Here is a 19,670-nt window from a genome sequence, read left to right as displayed (position 1 = left end):
GCTTTATTGTGATTCTCAAACATGCTTTATAAACCTTATCAAGAGTGGTCCACTAAGCTGTAAGACGATCTTATAGCGGTTATCAAAAGGTTGTGCTGGAGCTATTAATTTTATTGGCGGTTTTATGAAATTGATCTCAATAACCACTAATAGAGTGCAATAAAACAAGAAATGCTACTTGGGATGGGACGCCATGGTCTCGGCGAAATGAGCGCGAACGGTGAGCTGTTTGCAGAATTTTGTGGCAATAACAACATGGTGATCGGGGGCTCGCTCTTCCCTCATCGGCCAGTGCACAAAGTCACGTGGGTTTCCCTTGATGGACATACCGAAAATCAGATCGACCACATCTGCATCAGCCGAAAATGGAGATGGAGCCTTCTTGATGTCCGGAATAAACGCAGTGCCGACATCGCGTCTGACCATCACCTTCTAATCTGTGAAATCCACCTACGCATGGTGCGGATCCAGCGACGGGAGGAGAGACTCGGGCGGTGGTTCAACATACGGCGACTTGAAGATCCAGCGGTAAAAAGGTCTTTTGTTGAAGAACTTGAGACTCGAGCTGCGGACGTTCCAGAAGGTGGCAGCGTAGAAGAACAATGGACGGCCATTAAGAATGCCTTTATAGAAACAAGCGAGAACAACTTGGATGAGCTGCGCACCCAGAGGAAAGAGTGGATCACAGATGAAAGCTGGTGGAAGATTGAGGAGCGGAGAGAAGCAAAAGCCACTATAGAGCGGGCGAGAACCAGAGGAGCCAAGAACGAAGCCCGTCAACGGTACTCGGCTCTAGAGAAGGAAGTCAAGCGCTCTTGCAGACTGGACAAGCGAGCGTGGGTGAACTCCCTGGCCGACGAAGGGGAGAAAGCCGCAAACACTGGCGATATACGCCTCCTCTACGATATCTCACGACGCCTGAGTGAAGCAAGGATGAACCCGAGGATGCCAGTGAAGGACACGACTGGACAATTGCTAAGTACTGACCAGCTGAAACGCTGGTTTGAGCACTTCGAACAACTTCTTCAAGTTTCGACATCTCGGCATGATCCACCAAGTATGAGGCGCGTTACTCGCGTCAACACTGAAGCTCCATCATTGCAGGAGATAGAAGCAGCTATCCGAAGTATGAAGTCCAACAAAGCCCCGAGGGTCGATCGCATGTCAGCAGAGATGCTCAAAGTTGACCCCATGCTATCCGCACAAATGTTGCAGGGCATCTTAGTGAAGGTCCCAAAGAAGGGGGATCTGACTGTGTGCGACAATTGGCGAGGCATCATGTTACTGTGTATTGTTCTCAAAGTTCTGTGCAAAGTTATCCTGAATCGGATACAGGAGAAGATCGACGTGACTCTCCAACGGCAGCAGGCAGAATTCCGTGCCGGAAAATCTTGTGTGGACCATATTGTCACGCTCCGCATCATCCTGGAACACGTCAATGAATTCCAAGAGTCTCTTTATTTGGTATTCATTGACTACGAAAAAGCTTTCGACCGTCTCAATCACGAGAATCTGTGGGGCGCCCTGAGACGCAAGGGAGTCCCGGATAAAATCGTCAACCTCATCGAAGCGCAGTATGAGGCTTTCACGTGCAGAGTTCTGCATAACGGAGCCTTGTCCGACCCTATCCGGGTAGTCGCTGGTGTGAGACAAGGATGTATACTATCACCGCTACTGTTTCTCATCGTAATCGACAAAATCATAGTAGGTGCAATTGACCGTGTACCGAACCGTGGGCTGCTTTGGCAGCATATCACCATGGAGCATCTCAACGACTTCGATTTGGCTGATGATGTTGCTCTACTAGCACAACGGCGCTCTGATATGCAGAGTAAGCTCAATGACCTAGCCGAACGCTCCTCTGAGGCGGGTCTCACCATCAACGTCAACAAGACCAAATCGTTGGATATCAACACGGGCAACCCTTCCAACTTTACGGTAGCGGGGCAAGCAGTGTAGAAGGTCGAAAGTTTCCAATATCTTGGCAGCCAAATAGCGTCGGACTGCGGGACCAAGAGCGACATAGGTGCACGAATCAAGAAGGCTAGGGTTGCCTTTGCGAGTTTACGAAACGTATGGAGATCCAACCAGATAAGTCAACGCACCAAAATCCGAATTTTCAACTCGAACGTGAAATCTGTGTTGTTATACGCCAGCAAGACGTGGTGTGTATCAGCGGAGAACACTCAAAAGCTGCAGGTCTTCATCAACCGATGCCTGCGGTATATAATTCGTGCCTGGTGGCCTCACAACTGGATCTCGAATGCCAAGCTCCATCGTCGATGTCATCAGAAGCCGATAGCAACAGAAATTCGAGAGCGAAAGTGGAGGTGGGTCGGCCACACACTTCGACGGGGCGGAAACAAAATCTGCAAGCAAGCGCTGGATTGGAATCCGGCAGGACATCGCAGCAGAGGCAGACCCAGGGGCTCATGGTGGCGGAACCTCAATAAGGAAATTAAGCAAGTCGATAGGAATCTGACCTGGGCCCAGGTCAAGGCAAAAGTGACCAGCCGCCCAGGATGGAAGTCTTTCACGTTGGCCCTTTGCACCGCTGGTGCAGCACAGGACCCTTAAGCTAGTAAGTAAGTAAGAGGCAAGGTGCTTTTCAAACAGGGTGGTGCAATTTATATGTCTTACCGTGTTAAAGATTTTTTTCGGCTTAAATGTTAATGCTCCACAAAATTACCAGCATAACCAATTCAAAAGATGGAAATTATTATGAAAGGCACAGAAATTAAAAAAAATCCAAACACATGGTGATAAATGCATTGTCATTAATGAAGTGCATGAACTAACATTACGCTGCTTTTACTGCATTTGTTTATTTTTGAGGCCATAAAAATTACATGAGATGATTGAAGTGCATCCTCTTGGTCTAATATTAAAATTTATTTGATGCTGTGTAGCGGAAAATCACTTAATATGTACAGTTGTATTCGATATAATAGCAGCGCATACCGATTTCCATACAAAATGGTCAACTTTGACAAGTTGTATCTTTGTTCTCTTAAGATCAATTGAGCTGAAACGTTCGCCACAGAACTACAAATATGTTCAATTTTACGATTACAAAATACCAAATTTTTGGAAGCATCTGCCAGAAAGTAAGACACTACACGGATAGAAATCTCCTTATACCTTTTGGCAAATTTCTATTGCTGAATTTTCATAAAATGTATAAGTCAACTTATAAGCAGACGTCTTGCAAAAAGTTAATGAAGATCATGTGTCAAATGAAATGTATAAGCGGTCACACATACCTTTCATGCATTCTTATAGGACCTATGTGGTTTGTATTCGAAATGTATAAGGCTGATGTTTTGGCAAAAATGTATAAGTGAAATTTATCAATAAAATAATTGATTTTCGTTTCGTGTAGATAAAATTGTTCAAAATAATAGCAGTACTAATAATTTGCCTTTCAGCTCAATTTTTAGATTTAAATTTTACATTTCTCAAAATTCTAACAATTTCCACCCAATTAACAAATGTACATAAAAGTTAAAAATGTTTATAAAGTTTGCAGCACGTAAATTTTCAAATAAAAAAAATGCTATTATTTTGAACAATTTTACCTGGTGCTTCACTTTCCGGCAGGTGCTTGTTATCGTAAAATTGAACATATTTGTAGTTCTTTGGCGAACGTTGCAGCACAATTGATCATAAGTTAATATAATTACATAATGTCCAATTTGACCTTTTTGTATGGCCATCGGCATGCGCTGCTATCGAACACAGCTGTATATAAGGATTGATAAGATTAATCCATCCATTAGATGTATTTGATAATAATAGTAAATTTAGAAAGTCGAACCATTGTTGAAATATTTAATTAATAAAAATATATGGAATCGTTACAAAGTCACGATATCTTACGGCTAAAGAAGGAATCTTACTGAACCATTGAAACTTAGTATTTTGACTACTTTGATCCCGTTTTTCAGCACATTATTATTTGATCCGCAATAGTTTTGGATCATCAATAGTTCCTATCAGCCTTCATAAACGACTATGTAGACTTCAAAATACTTTTTCTAAAAAAACCCAATATGGAATGTTTTAAAATCTTCATGTGCAGAAAAAACTGAGGTACATAAAAGTAGCAAAAAACTAGAAGGGACAGCCCTATGGGGTTGTATGAAATGGTAACGTAGGACTACGTGGTCTTATACAATACATGTTATTTGTTAACTGCAGCAGGAGCTTGTGTTTTGTCGAAGACAACATACCAAGAAGACTGACAACTTTTCCTGAATCCGAGCGACAGCCACAGTACCGCTGCGCTCGAGTGAAGGTGGAACCAACGCATAGAAAAATGAGCAAATACACAAACCTTTCTTCTGAGGATGGAACCTTTACTATCTAATTTGTTCGGAGCATTTACCTTTGAGCGGCAGATGACGTGATTGGTTGTTTGAGAAAATGGTAGAGTTACCAGTCTTCTTGATATGTTGTCTTCGGTCTTGTGTAGGAATAGGAATTTGAGCGGAGTTTTCTCTGTTTATACTCTTTAGTATGACTATGATTGCCCTGAAAAAAAAAAAACTTTTTGTTATGAATTTTAGTTGAGACATGTTCAGAAATTTAACTATTTTGGAAAATCTTAGTGGTCCTGAAAAGGGCCGATGGTATAACAGGTTAAAGCCTTTGGAAGATGATGATGACGAGTAGGCAGCTTGATAAGCAAATCGGACCGGACAATACCATGCTCTTCGGCCCAATGATTGGGCACTCGCAAGAGTCTCGGCCCTTCTGCTGCTGGACAGGGGTTGAACTGGTGTCTGCGACAGGTTCAAAGGCCGCAGAATATCAGTATCCACCCAGCTAAAGCTCCTCCCCTTTATAGTTTTTTCTCGTTAAACTCCTTCTCTCAACATGTTGGTAAATCCTAGCCTTTAGCAAAAAGACGCTTTACACTTTTTCGGCGAATTTATGATCCTGTTCCTTCTGCTGCCTGCTCACCACGCCGTCCGAAACGAAAACGAGTTAAGTCTAGACAAAAGCGCTCTCTTATATATTTTCAGGTTCAAGCAGAATTATGTGCAACCAAGTAGTACTCGATTATGACGACTGGGTTTGGGAAGAACGTTTATTTCAAGAAAACAGAGATAAAATTATCACTTTTTATTTGTAAATTTGACAATGCTTGATACATGCCACTTTTTCAAAGTTTTTTTTTGTTAAAAAATCAACAATCATAAGTATTGTTATCGATACGTGGAAATATTTCTGATCGATTGGTGATAACATAAATGAAATTGGTCCAGGGGCAGCTGAGTAATTAACGTTCAAAATCTTTCATAATTTTGTTACATGTTCCATTTTACGTTTTCACAAAGTGTACCCCTGTTAAAAATCACAGACGTAGTGCTACGTCAAAAATGCCTTCAGACATAGCGTGCGGAGAGGATGCAGACGTGCTTCTTCAGGAGAGTGGTGCGCAGGTGAAAGCTCTTTTATGACAGGATCAAGGACTCGATGTCTTCATTTGGAAGTAATGGATCAACAGGTCGAGCTACTGGATATTTTGGTGGTGGTACTATACTGGAAAACTCTTGGATAAGAATCAAAGGAACCTGAATTAGAGTAGGAATTATAGGCTTCAGCTCTGCTGCTTCGACACGAGGTAGGATCTGATTCGTAAGTGACTGGATTATCTTTTTTGGATCTTAAAGGCCCAACATTGTAGTTCACAGAATCCTTCAGTGCGATGACTCGACCTGGTACCCAAGCTATTTGGTTACGGAAGTGATACTCGGCAAAGCTTTTGCCGGAGACTTCATCTAGGAATATTATTTGATGGGTTTCAATTCAATTGTTGCAGAAGTAGTACTGGAGCGGGTGCAGTAAATTCCATGCCACTTCGAGAAAGCGTTCACGATGACTGAATAGTAGAAATCGTCGATTGATCCAGCATAGTCGATGTGAATTCTATCCCAGGGTTTAGTAGGTATCAGCCAGGATTCAATAAAAGTATTTCTTGGTTTCTTCGTCCATGTTCGGTCAGTAGACAAAGCTTCGAGCAACGGATTTAATTAGGTCTATACCTGGATGTCCTCTGTGTCGAAGGATCAGAACGACGTTCTTATCGCCAAACATCACATCAATAATCCTCGATGAGTATTGACTTTGAGCAGTTTACAGGTCAAGAAAGGAAGGGTTAGGAATGTGTTGACGTGCACTCGCTTCGATGGAAGCCAAGAACACCTCTACACTTCCACGAAGAATCACTGGAATATTGGGTAATAGGGTTGGGTTTGCAGCAGGGTTCGTTTAGGTAAACAATAAGCTGAATTGATGTCCTAAAGATCATATAACGCGAAGGAGCTTGTGATTGAACCCACGGCCTTCTGCTCAGTAAGAAAAAACGTTTGCCACTAGGCAGACGAGCTCCTTTTTAATCATCGAGTTGCTGTTATTACCATGTATTCATGTTAACAAATAAAACGATTGACAAATCTTGAATGTGAATGGGCTTGAGATTAAACGAAAAGTTTTACAAAATGCACGATAAACAAGTGATTTTACCATACATTTTTAATATGAAAGACCGCGTTTTTCAGCTCAGTAAGCAAGCCACTTTCATCGACGATCTTTCAAATTCTAAAACTAAAAGCTACTAAAGAGTACTTTGACTTTCATTAAGTTCTACATTCACGCGACGTTGACTGTTTCGAGTTGCGCATTGTTCAGGCAATCATAACAAGCTATGACCGACGTGACGATTGTTTAAGCCCTGGTTAAACAAGCTATTCAAATTAATTTACGTTTTCGAATATCACTTGGTACGTAATGAACATCAGAAATACGCGATAATTCATATAGTTTCGGCGGTTGATGGTTAATTTTAAATATACAAACAGTACTGCCTACGGCGACTACGACGGCGATTACGACAGCGACAACAGCGAATTTGTAACTTACCATTTGTCTAGGATGTGAAACCTTTGCCTGGCAGCTCCACTTGAGCTTCATGTCTGCTATCTGTCACTGTTTGCAAAAATATCTAAAAGCAATTACCTTTGTTGTAATACTTTCTGCATTGCCATGGTCATCTGGGAGGAGGTTTACGTCTAGCCAGGAACACTTTTGCAAGTCGTGAACTCGCTGAATCACGGCAATAGTTGAACATTTATGTACTGACAATACTGACCTATTGTTAATAGATGAAGTGTTCATTTTAGCAGATTTGTAGAAAAATTTCCAATAGCTTGCCTTGCTTAGAATTAAAATCCATTTGTTATTGACAGAGCTATAAGTGGTCAAAACCTGATCACTTTTCGTTACGCGGTCGATTTTGGTTTTCTTTTTTTAATTGCACCCCCTATATGTTGCCAAAAGACTCAATACTACGTCAAAAAATACGTATTCCTATTATAAGAGAAGTGGCTGTAAATGGGGAGAGGCAACCATTGATGGAGCTAATGGCTGAGAAGTTAATAGATTAATTCAATATAATACCAAATAAATATTTTTGACGCTTTAATCTGCTGTTGACCCACCGCGACCCATGGCACTTTTTTCCCCGAAACCATCTTTCGCAAATTGCTACTCTGTTAAGCTCCATATTCGCCTGTGGGTTGGAAGCTGTTTGTGGCACCATACATATCCCACCAACACCCGTGCCATCAACATCGGTGGCATGGAGTAGCGAAGGCTTTCCACCAGAAGCAATAGCGGCAGCAGCGGTGTGTGGTGGCCACCAATACACAATCACCAACGCCACGAACGATGTGGTTGGTGACTTTTTTTTGTCCTTAGTTGCTGATATTAACGAGGAGCCCGGAATACTCTCCGCTCTGGCGATCTCAAAGTATGAGAAGCCCGAAAATTGGGCGAGAGCAAGAACAGTATGGACCGAGCACGAGATTGGCGGAAAATTCATCCCGCTACGGCTGGGCCAGAGAAATTTCACATTTGTATTGCCTTTTTTTTCCATGTCACTGCCTGCATTTTTTTTCTTCTGTTGCTGTTACCTCTCTGGCTCATCTCGTTCGCTGTTCGGTGCAAATATCAATGATGGCCGAGCAAGCGGAGATTTTTCCACATTTCTGGGGTTTTGCCAAAACCCACCCACCCAGTCAGCCGTTGCCACCGCCCGGGGGACTCCCTCATTTGACACAACAGAAGCACCAGATTCTGGCCGCGAGTGAAAAACCTAATGTTTATCTTTATTTATTACGTGTTGTTTATCCCAGCCAAGAGATACACACACATAGGATACACGGTGCGGCACATACGGGATCATCCGACCAACCCGACCAACCCGACCGACCTTTTTGGGATCATTGTCGCAGCCGCGAAAAACCCGTCGATGGCTATATGTGGGAAAACTTCACGCTGATGGGGCTATACATAAATAATAAAATTTATACTTTTTGCTTTGCTTTTTTGCTTTTTACTTTACGTTTTTTTTTTTATGCAAGGCATTTCGATGTGATGTGTTTTTAGTTTTTTTTTCTGCTCAGATCATGGAATGAGGTGAATTTTCGCTGTCTTTTTTCATTAACGGTTGTTAAAATGAAATATGAACGAATTTGGACTAAGGCTTGAAGCAGGCGTATTATCATATGTGAGCATGTGAAATGTAACATTACTTGTTGTTTGGATTGCATTTTTTGTTCAAAAAGCTGATTAATGCTAAAAAATGCCTTCACCATTTGGAATTTGTAATGTATGCTAAGTTTCTGCTGACAGTCATCATTTACCAAATATTTCCCTTTGACTGATGCATCAAGCTGTGCATGATTGTAAATCAAAATGACGATTCGAAAATTCCTCTTACTATTTTTTATGACAAAAACAGATTATTCTATCACAGAATGTTATATTTGATGTCACTTTTAATTCTGACAGCATGTGGGAAAATTTGAACACTAAAATTCCGAACCAAGCCACCATGAGGGATTGATTAAAGTGGGTTTTGTGAAAGCCCACCGTCACATAACATATGTGGAACTTCATGCAAAATAGCTGACTAAAAGTTGACCCTTTTTTTGTGTTGCCTGATTGGTATAACTGGCGTAGTTGGACATCGATCTGTCAAAATAAAGTTTGCGTGATATCGACACTTAGCGTTCATAAGGACCAATGTCAAAAACGTAGACAATGGCATCTTTCATGAATTTCTCTCATGATGACTCTCGCTGTACACAATCATCGTGGTGGTTTACTAGAGCGAGTTTCCATTCTCGAAAAATTCGAAGAAAAAGTAATTATTTGCATGCTCAGTAAATATTGACGTTGACGGTGACTCTGCAACTCTTTACTTCTATGGTAAAATCCCATAAGCATCTGACAATCTGTGCATGAAATCTTGTGAACTTGTCTTATCACTTCATTGCAATATGGTACCAGCCACCGTAGTAGTAGTAAAATTTACGTTTATTTGCTCTTCATCTTTGTTCTAGTTAATTGGTTATTCTAATATGATGATTGCGTTTAGCGCTAATTTACAGGTTACCCTTTTAAGAGCTTGTTTTCGTTGGAATTTAAAAATTTGATAACATACCTACTTGAGCACAGGAACCTACCTAACTACTTGAACTAGGTCAAATCACGAGTGATCTGCTGGTTTGATCGCAGACAGGCGACTATGAACCTTTCCAGACGTCTTTCGCTCTTCGAGTGTTTGAAGACAGGCCAGGTGGTGAATCTCAGAATTACGAGTTCGTGGTGGACTGTTAAGGATCATTCTAAGGATCTTGTTTTGGATCCTCTGAAGCTTAGGCACTTAGCACAACTCTCCCAGATTGGCATATCATACTAAATAGCTGGCAGAATGATCTGGTTGTGGGCAGCAAGCTTGTTTTTGGCTACAGGGTGAACTTCCTGTTTATCAGAGGGTAGAGTGACCTGATCAAGATGTTACACTTGGTGGATGTCTTGCCCACATGGGATCGGAATAGCAATTTGATATCGAGGGTGAGACCAAGGTAGACTACTTCACTCGACCATGCAATGGGAGTCCTATCAAGATGGACCTTGACGTTAGCAGGTGCAACAAGCCGAGGTGAATTCGAGTGTGGAAACAGAATGGTTTGTGTTGTAACTGCATTGCTACAAGTCTTCCAGCTCTTGAAATAGTCGGACAGAACATCCAGGCCTGATTGTAGTTTACTTGCAAGAGCACGGATCACTCGATGGAGGTGTCATCTGCGAACATTGACAGGATACCACCACCCGGTAGGGGAGAAACGTCTGACCTGAAAATGTTGAATAGGATAGGTCCAAGCAAGCTACCCTGAGGTACCCCTGCATCAACGTGGAACGTATCAGAGGGGTCATTGTTTAAGTAGACCTGGAATGATCTGCCCGACAAGTAGTTTTTCATGATCTCCATGAGGTAGATCGGAAAGCTGTATCGATGCAGTTTGTACACTAGGCCATCATGCCAGACATTGTCAAACGCCTTCTCAACGTCCAACAATGCCATAGCAGATGTTTTTGAAACGGACTTGTTCCGCCTGATAATGCTAGTAGCTCAACTTAGTTGGTGGATCGTTGAATGACCTTTCCTAAACCCGAATTGTTCCTCGAGTAAGATGTTATTTTCGTTTAAGAACTCCAACAATCGGCTGAGTATCAACTTTTCGAATAGCTTGGAGATGGAGGACAAGAGGCTGATGGGGCAATAGCTTTTGGCACTATCTTTGCCAGGTTTGTGTACTGGAATCACTTTGGCTAACTTTCAGCATACAGGGAAGTAGACAAGCTCCAAACATTTGTTGAAGATAAGGGTAAGATGGTTGAAGAAGTCAATACTCAAGTTTTTCAGCTCCTGGTTGACTACACTATCCGCACCCGCGGACTTTATGTTTTTAGTGCTTCTAACAGCTGCTATCACCTCATCAGCCGATATTCTACTATCATCATGCACTACTACGGGGGTGTCAGTAACTCTAGACATTGCTTCCAGTACGGCAGACTTATGGGGGCTCACCATGGTTTGGCCAAGATTATGTGAAATCACAAAATGTTGGCCAAGAGCGTTGGACTTTTCAACTGGGATCTCAGTTCTGGTCAACAGAGGAAAGCGGAGGGATCGGGATCGGCTTATTTTTCAAAATTTTGGTCATCTTCCAAAGCGGCTTTGCACAATCTGGGAGAGAGCGAATCTTGTTGGTCTTCAAGTGGGGCAGCCCAGAACGCTGGAACTGCCTACGAATGGTGCTACGGAGCCTGATAAGATCTTTGGTTGTTAGGCTGTCAAGGTTCCTAGTATGACTCACCTGTCTGGATGCTAGTACATGTTGCTCCCTGGCACGGGACGCCTCTTCGATGGTTTACAGGCACCGACCGACTTTTTCGAACGACTCCGGTAGGATGTCGTAGCCGATTGCTCTGTCCACACAGAGCTGGTACTGCTGCTAGTTGACACGATGGAAATTTCGCCGGGAATCTTGAAACCTATTGGCCGAGGAACCTACTTCGGCCATCACCGGATAGTGGTCCGAACTCAGTTCCGGGATAGGTGACAGGCTGAGAGATGTTATCGCCAATGATGCTGATAAAGATTTTAACCGGGTGGGAGTGTCCGGAGACAGGATGTTGTAGTGGGATGCCTGTAGGTCGTTGTACAAAATTGTGCCGTTCTGGTTTCGCCGACCATTTCAGCTTGGTCACCAGTGATGATGAAATTTTACCGCCGTCGAGTTAGCTTGATGATGTCTCTTCGGAGGTCTGCGGCCGAGCCGTCCCTAATGCTGGTTTGCTTGGGGCAGTAGACCGCGCAGATGGTGATTGGAAGTGCTCATCTCAACTCCGATGGCTTCGATAGTTTTCAGCTGGAAGCTTGGTAGTAGCCGGCAGTTAATGTTCCGTCGCGCAGCGATGGCTACTCCCACTCTTCCGGAGCTGGTGCGGTCTAGCCTTACGAACCGAAAGTCGGGAAGGAAGACGTTCAGCTCGGGTTTCAAGTGAGTCGAAAAATTAATGTAAATGTTGGTTCTCTGAGACCGACACTTGCAAGCGGCCCTAATGACATAAGAATCAGTTGAAAGAGACGAGAAAATCAATTTAATCAAACACACTTCTCGTCGTTTTGTGTATGCTTTGGTTTAGGAACAATTAATTCTACATGAAATCTTTGTTTACGTTCCATGATTTACGTGAAACTTGAATTACGTCACGTGTATAAATAGTTATTTCTAAGTGTGTTGGTGATGATGGCTATGTCGATGTGCCGTTCGTTGAGAAAGTCAACAAACTCGATATTTTTGCTCTTCAAGGAGCAAGCATTCCAATTTACGATCTTGATGGCTTACCGATCCATACTTAGTGACAAGGGACAGGGCAGCATGTAGCGTAGACGTGTTCATTTTAACAGAAATGTTCGGGATGTACCGGATCAACCGTGATTACCGTTTGTCATGTTAATTTGGAATTCTGTGCAAATTTTCAGCAAAATCGGTGATAATTTAGAGGTGCTTCAAGTTAATTTTATGTTTTTAAGGTAATTTACGGCTTATAATATTTGTATCTCGAGACTGAAACAACGAAAACTGTTGTAACAACTTTCATAGCAAAGCTTAATGTGTTTTCGACCAACTTTATGACAAAAGGTTGACTATTCAAACTGATTTTATTGAAGTTTGACTTAGTTTCATACTCGAAGATATCTTAAAAAGTGAAGAATTTAAAGTATTTGTTCTGCGAACTTTCTACCCATATGATATAAAAATGTGTATTCTACGGCATAATGTGCCTTATACTGTTCTATAAATTTCGTTCAAACATATTTTTCGTGTAGATTCCATAGATAGAGGGATAAAAATCAGAAAAGAGGCCGTTTTATCTAAAATTCACAAGACAACAGAGCCAATAAAAGTTTCAATTAGATTGATAGAACACAGTTGCATTGCTCTTCAATGATGACCGATGACTGTTTCATTGAAAGATGTTTTTTTTTAGAAATATGAATCCTCAGTAGACGTGTTTTTTTTATCAAAGTGTCACTCGAGTTATAACCGAAATTTATAAAATAACGAACATTTTGGATGGCTCGAGTGACTTGTTTTTGAGTACTAATTTTTTTTTGCTATTTGAAATTTCTCATTAAAGTCATCTTCTAGAGACCTTTAAAGCTTTATAATATGCACGTTTTATAGCAAAAATTGCGGTCTGTTTCTCTTCCAATAAAAAGATATACCCAATTATAGTAAAAAATATGAATAAATTTAAATTGATTTAATACGAGTTTAAAAAATAACATACCTCTAATTTTTCATATTATTAGGAATAACATACGCCCTTTCAAATGCCGGTAATTTTTTTGTGTTTGCCCCATCCAGAGATATAAACTTTTCGAAAGGGCCAATTTTTAGTAGAAAAACGTCAATCACTCTTGATCGGCAAAAAATATTGACAAGCTTAGTGCGGCCTTCTAAAGATCTAAAAGTTATTTGAAAACACCTTTACTGAGAAATTTGAAATACGAAAACTAGAACAAAACAACTGTTTTTTTTAGAGACATCCTAACTCAATTCAAGAAAATAGATTTAAATCAGTCATCAACAAAAAAGTTTTTTATAGAAAGTTGCTTCAAATTAGCTCAGCTATAACTTTGTATACCTTAATTTCTAAAAAACAAAAAGTTAGATTTTTGATTTTAATGATAATAAGAACCACCCAAGAATTCATTGTCGTTAAATTGTCCTAACTATAAGAAACAACTTTGTTGAAGATACTTTTAGTCTAAAGATTCAATTTCAGGCTCAAAACATATCATTCCACCTAAATATGCATTCTGGACCACTGTGCAGTGGAAGAGGACCGATCGCGCCTCTTGGAATAAGTGCTCCGACAATCACCAGATTGTGCGCATCATCGTCAGCTGTGCGCCACTACAAGGGCGCTACATTTTGAAAAAAAAATAAGAAGAAGAAATTATTGGCATTATGGCCACCCTACTCAATTAGCTAGAATTTTTAAAGCAGTTTATCAGAATCATTCTAGTGTATTTCACAAATTATTATAAAGCCCTGCCAATTAAGAATCGGTACGCCTTCAATCGGATGTATCTCAAAAACTGCTTGGCTTAGAATAAAACTTTTTGTTTTTTTTTTTTTTTTTTTTTCTTTACTATAGAGATGTTTAGCCATAGGCTAGTTCATCTCTTCTTAGAATAAAACGTTGTTGGAAGAAAATGTTATTTATTTATTGTAATTTGAAGATAAAATATGGGTATTGCGATTTTTATTCCTCTCGAAACTATGGGTTTGTTACGTGCCATCAACTTCTGCAGAAGCTGCTGGTCAACCTCACCGACTGCTTTTTTCCAGTACCTGGCCATTGAAATAGCATCCTTAGCCATTTTTCCACTCTTCGTCAGCTTAACTTTCATGATATGTTTGGGTGGAAGTCCGGACAGTTTAGGGGGTTCATCCCTTTCTCAATGACGTCTACTCCATTATCGCGATACCACTGTCGTGCATTGTTACTGCAGTGGCAGCTTGTCAAATCTGGCCAAAACTTGACGGGGCCCTGCCCTGGTGGGACCTAATGAATGGCAATACACGTTTTATTTTTCAGGCATTCGTTGATGTATAACTGTACGTTTATATTGTTGGTTATGATGGAAATCGGAGTCTTTTGGTCACAGCTGAAGATTCCCTGCCAGATCATCAGCTTACCGGTAGACTTTTCCCCAAAAACAAATTTATATTTCTTGCGAACATCTCCGTCACCCCTGGCAGCATAAAACTTCTATCCCGGAAGCTGTGTGAAGTCAAATTTGACATACGTTTCATCGTCCATAAGGATGCATCCGTTGAATTTGGTCAGTACCTGGTCATATAACTTTTGGAACCGCGTTTTGGCCGTAATGTTTTGCTTTATTTTTAAAATTTAATATTTCGTTAAAAATTCGTTTTGCCAAAATGTATCCCTTGATATGTGCAAGAACTTCGCCGAACATAGTAAAGCATTTATCTACATAAGGGGCTGTTCATAAAATACGTAGACTTGGGAGGGGGTTGACAAATGTCTACGGTCCATACAAATTTAAAAAAAATGTATGGAAGATTGTCTATGCGATAGAGAGGGTCTACAACTTCTAAAAATCGGTGTACGTAGTCTATTAACAGCCCCTAAATACATTTAAAATGCTGACGATCACGTTTATCGCGTTTTGAAGCACTGTGCAACGTTGGATCATTATCTGGCAACTCTGGAGGTAAACCGTACACGGTAAGAAAAAAGTACCCAACGGCCAGCTCACTTTTACCTACTTTTGACTAGTTTTTTTTCTCCTTTTCTCCTCCTAATGTTGTCAAAAACGGAGGAGCAAAACCACCCAAAGTGTGGGAACCCAACGTTGAGTATAATGATATTTACCTACTTTTGGGTACAACTAACTTAATTTTGGGTAGAAAGCTAGTGGAAAATTCCATACAAATTGCACACAAGTAAATGAAAACTACTTTGACTAGCTTTACCTACTTTTGGGTTCCTGCACTATAGTGCTGAGATGAGTGAAAATAACTTACTTTTGGGTACTTTTTTCTAACCGTGTACACTCGTACTTGTTAGCGTTTCTGCTACTAGTGCTATTGCCGCTACATTGCTGTTCATTAGCATAATATAAAATTAATTGCTCTGGGTTATGCATCAGCGCATCATGCAAACTTGATTCAGTTTTAAACTTGATGAAGATTGCTTTATTCTCCGCAATCGAGTACGTGGCATCCATGTCAGCGGGATCGTAATCCAATATTACCCATTTGTATAGGCAAAACAAAGGGCTCACTTTATTTTTAACATTCCTGAAATTTTAGCCTCTTTCTCACCCTAATGGGTCTGGGTTCAATCCCAGCCGAGGTCGGTGGAATTTTTCTGAGGCATAAAAATCTCTGGTCACGTCTTCCTTCGGAAGGAAAGTAAAGCCGTTGGTCCCGGCCAAGTATATTGAATGGGTGCGATATCCTACGCAGGTGTGGAAGCTGCCTTCTTTCACATTCGATTGCCGTCAATGGATGGCAATCAATGTCCGTCGGTGATTGGCACTAGATTTCGGAACAGAGACCGACGTTAAATAAAGGAAAAGAAGAATCGTTGAGTTTTAGTTTTCAGTTTTAAGATTTCAATTGTTATACTGACATGCATCTATATATACCGTGCCGATTCAAATTTCGGACACTTAAACTCGAATTTCGGACACTTTTAAAAGTTGATTATCTCGGTCGAATATGATCCACATGTCTTGTAAATTTTAAATTTTTTTGACTAGTGCCCTCCACGATCATCTAACATTATTACTTTGTTTCTAACTGGATGTAATATTTAATTAAAAATGAAAGTGTCCGAAATTTGAATCGTCCGAAATTTGAATCGGAACGGTATATATATATACATACATACATACATATACATATATCATAACCATAAAGGCTGGTAAGTTACTGGTGTAACTGGAGCACCTAGGTTAAAATGAAATGTAATTTATTTTGAATTTGGAAGAAATAAAGAGTTAAAAAAAATAAAAATAAAACTAAAAGAAGACATTTTAGCTTCCAACGGCGACAACAAAGGCATTGACCGAGCTGCAGCTAATGAACAAAGCGCACAAAAAAATTAACAGCTGTCGATAGCGGGTCTGAAACTGGTTTTAACATGTTTTTTTTCCGGGGGGTAATTTTTCCATTCATTTTTTGGGTCCGATGGTCGAGAGAGTTAATTTTTGGACATTATTTAACACTGAAAAAACCGAGAAATTATTTTCTAGGCCCACCGAAACAACATTTCTATATTTGTCTCATATGAACTTTCGTTTGACGGGTGTTCCAGTGATACTGATTTTTTAATATAAGTATTTCATCTAGAGACACCGTAGAGGATTTGTTGGAAGGTTTGATTTATTATAAGATAATTCGAATTGTTTCCTCAAATTGGTTGAAAATTTATGTAAAAAAAATATATCAGAATGTTCTCAGAAGTTTAAAATTGAAGTCGTTTTCAGTAGCATAAAAATAACAATCAGGTTTGTATTGCAGCCCAATTTGTACGACTTCAACATGGTTTAAAATTCAAATCAATGGATTACCGTTTGCAAAAATATCGATTTTAAAAGCGAAAACAAAAAACAAAGTTTGTTAGTGCTGTCATGCACCGAAAATCAGACATTTTATTAATCTGGACATTTTTGATTAAATGTTAGGTCTTTTTCTTATTTAATATTACGAAGGTAAGATGAATTACGTAATTTTTCAGCATTTTAGACTGAAAATACAATTTTAAAATTGTATGAATTCGCGGACTAAGTATCTGGATCTCCATGCTTAGCTGTACCAGGCGAAAGATTTGACTAAATTTGGGATTCATTAACATCCTTCACGTGACAAAATGAGATATATGAATCGTTGGAAAGCATTACTCGCAGGTAATATTCGACACTGATCTACTCGCAGTATTTACCTGTTTAGTAATGATCGTTATGTTAAAGCACTTAGCGCTACTTGAAGGACGGCAAATCATTTGCTATGTTGGCGATACAAGCTCCACCCTCTTTTTCTATACTATAGAACTGATTTGAAGAAACAGGTAGAGAGTATCAATTAGTTAATAATCATTCTGTTTATGTCCTGCACCCTCGGTTTGATTAACAATGGTACAGTAATTATGTTTCTTTGGTTTGTGATTGTCCATTGAAAAAGGGAATTATGATTTTGAAATCAAACGTTTTTGAAACATTAACGGTCATTCAGGAAAATCCGTGATGATCATTGTAAAGAAGTTTGCCAAAAAAACTGCCCGTACATCTGAATGGACAACTTTTTGAAACACTGTTATAAGATGGATTTTTGGAATCTTGACTATTGGTTTATCAACTTTTTATTGATTTAGGACTTGTTTTGCATAGCTTATATGAAAATTGAGTAATTTTAGTAAAATTCTAATTTTTCGGGAAAAATTTACAAATAGATTGATTTTTCGTATTGCAAGAAAATGTAGTTTTATTTTTAGTAAGATGGAAATAGCTATAACTTTTTACACACTTATTCAAATAAACCTAATGTAGTTGAAGTAGCTTATTTCAAATAACAGACTGAAGTGGTAATTTTTATACGATAGATGAGGAGATGAAAGTATTGAATTGATAGTTCCGTTTAGAGTACGGCAGTGTGAAAATTGAATATAGGGAGTAAAAAGCGAGCTAGACAACTTTTTAGGAAGGTACAAATCAGTTTTATCATCTCTCTTTACCAAACTCCCCCTTTGGAGAGGAATGGTGAGGGGTGTCCCCCTCACCACTGCCAATATATAAAAAAAACCTAATGTGTTGATGAAAGTTGCTGACGCTGGTGGCACCGTCGATGGAATTTGTCCAAGTACAGGTAGCAACGTCGTTAACTCGTACAATGTACTAGTACCGCCGAATCCTTACCCACAATCCATGTGCGCAAAATCTGTTTATTTTTCCTCTTCCGCTGCATGCTGTACGTAAACAAACCACGTAAACGGGATTATTTTCATTGTAGTTTTGAGTTATTTGTTATTTGAATGATCTCTGATTCAACTAACATAGTGAAGAAAGATCAGTAGAAGGTCTTCTGAATAATTAATCAATCTGAATCCTCGTAAAAATATCCAAAGGGCTTTGAGATCCTCCGAAGTTCAGTGAGCGTATGTAAATTTGCATTATCTTCAAAAAATGTGGTAGCATTTTGAAGTAGTACCTTGAACCGTGGGGAAATATCGAGAGCTTCGGAGAAGAGCTATGAATATCAGGAAAACTTCTGGAGATTAAGGAAAGTTCCATGTGTTTTAGGGAAGTCCAGAGAACTCTAATTTATTGAAAAGTTTAAAAAAAACTTCTGGGAAGTAAATATATCTTTTGGGAAGTCCTGACTTTCGGTAAAGTTTAAAGATCTTCTAGAGAATATTCAGACAACTTCGTACATTTCAGAAAAATGATGAAAAGTTCATCGAAGATCTAGAGTAGTTTTTAGGAGAACTTCAGAGTAGTTCTGAGGAGAAGTTCAAAGTAATTCTGAGGAGACACTAGTAGTACGCTTGTCACAAATCAATTGTAGAAACTTATATACGACTTATTTCAGTCATAAACAAGTTGCTGTAACTTATTGTGATGAAAGTGTGCTACTCGGGGAACTTCAGAGTAGTTCTGTGGGGAAGTTCAAAACAGTTCTAAGGGAACTTCAAAGTAGTTCTGAGGAGAATTTCAGAGTAATTCTGAGAAGAATTTCAGAGTAGTTCTGAGGAGAACTGCAGAGTATTTCTGTGTTCTGAGAAGTTCAAAATAGTTCTAAGGGAACTTCATAGAAGTTCTGATGAGAACTTCAGAGTAATTCTGAGTAGATCTTTAGAGGAGTTCTGAAGAGAACTTAGTTCTGACGAGAACTTCAGAGTAGTTCTGAGGAGAAGTTCAAAGTAATTCTGAAGAGAACTTCAGAGTAGTTCTGAGGAGAGGTTCAAAATAGTTCTGATGGAACTTCAAAGTAGTTCTGAGGAGAACTTCAGAGTAGTTCTGAGGAGAATTTCAGAGTAGTTCTCAAGAGGACTTTAGAGTACTTCTGTAGAGAGTTTCAGAGTAAGTCAGAGAAGAACTTTAGAGTAGTTCTGAAGAGAATTTCAGGGAAGTTCCGAGAGCTCAAGAAAAGTTCCATTGACCTTAGGAAAATGTCGGGAAATTTATGAAACTCCCCAGGAGC

The sequence above is a fragment of the Ochlerotatus camptorhynchus genome, unplaced genomic scaffold, assembly GCF_037179485.1.
Source record: "Ochlerotatus camptorhynchus isolate MF236.1 unplaced genomic scaffold, CSIRO-AGI_Acam_v1.1 ptg000336l, whole genome shotgun sequence".
In the NCBI taxonomy this organism is placed as follows: domain Eukaryota; kingdom Metazoa; phylum Arthropoda; class Insecta; order Diptera; family Culicidae; genus Ochlerotatus; species Ochlerotatus camptorhynchus.
The sequence above is the reverse complement of the archived record's forward strand: the minus strand, read 5'-3'. Positions refer to the sequence as shown.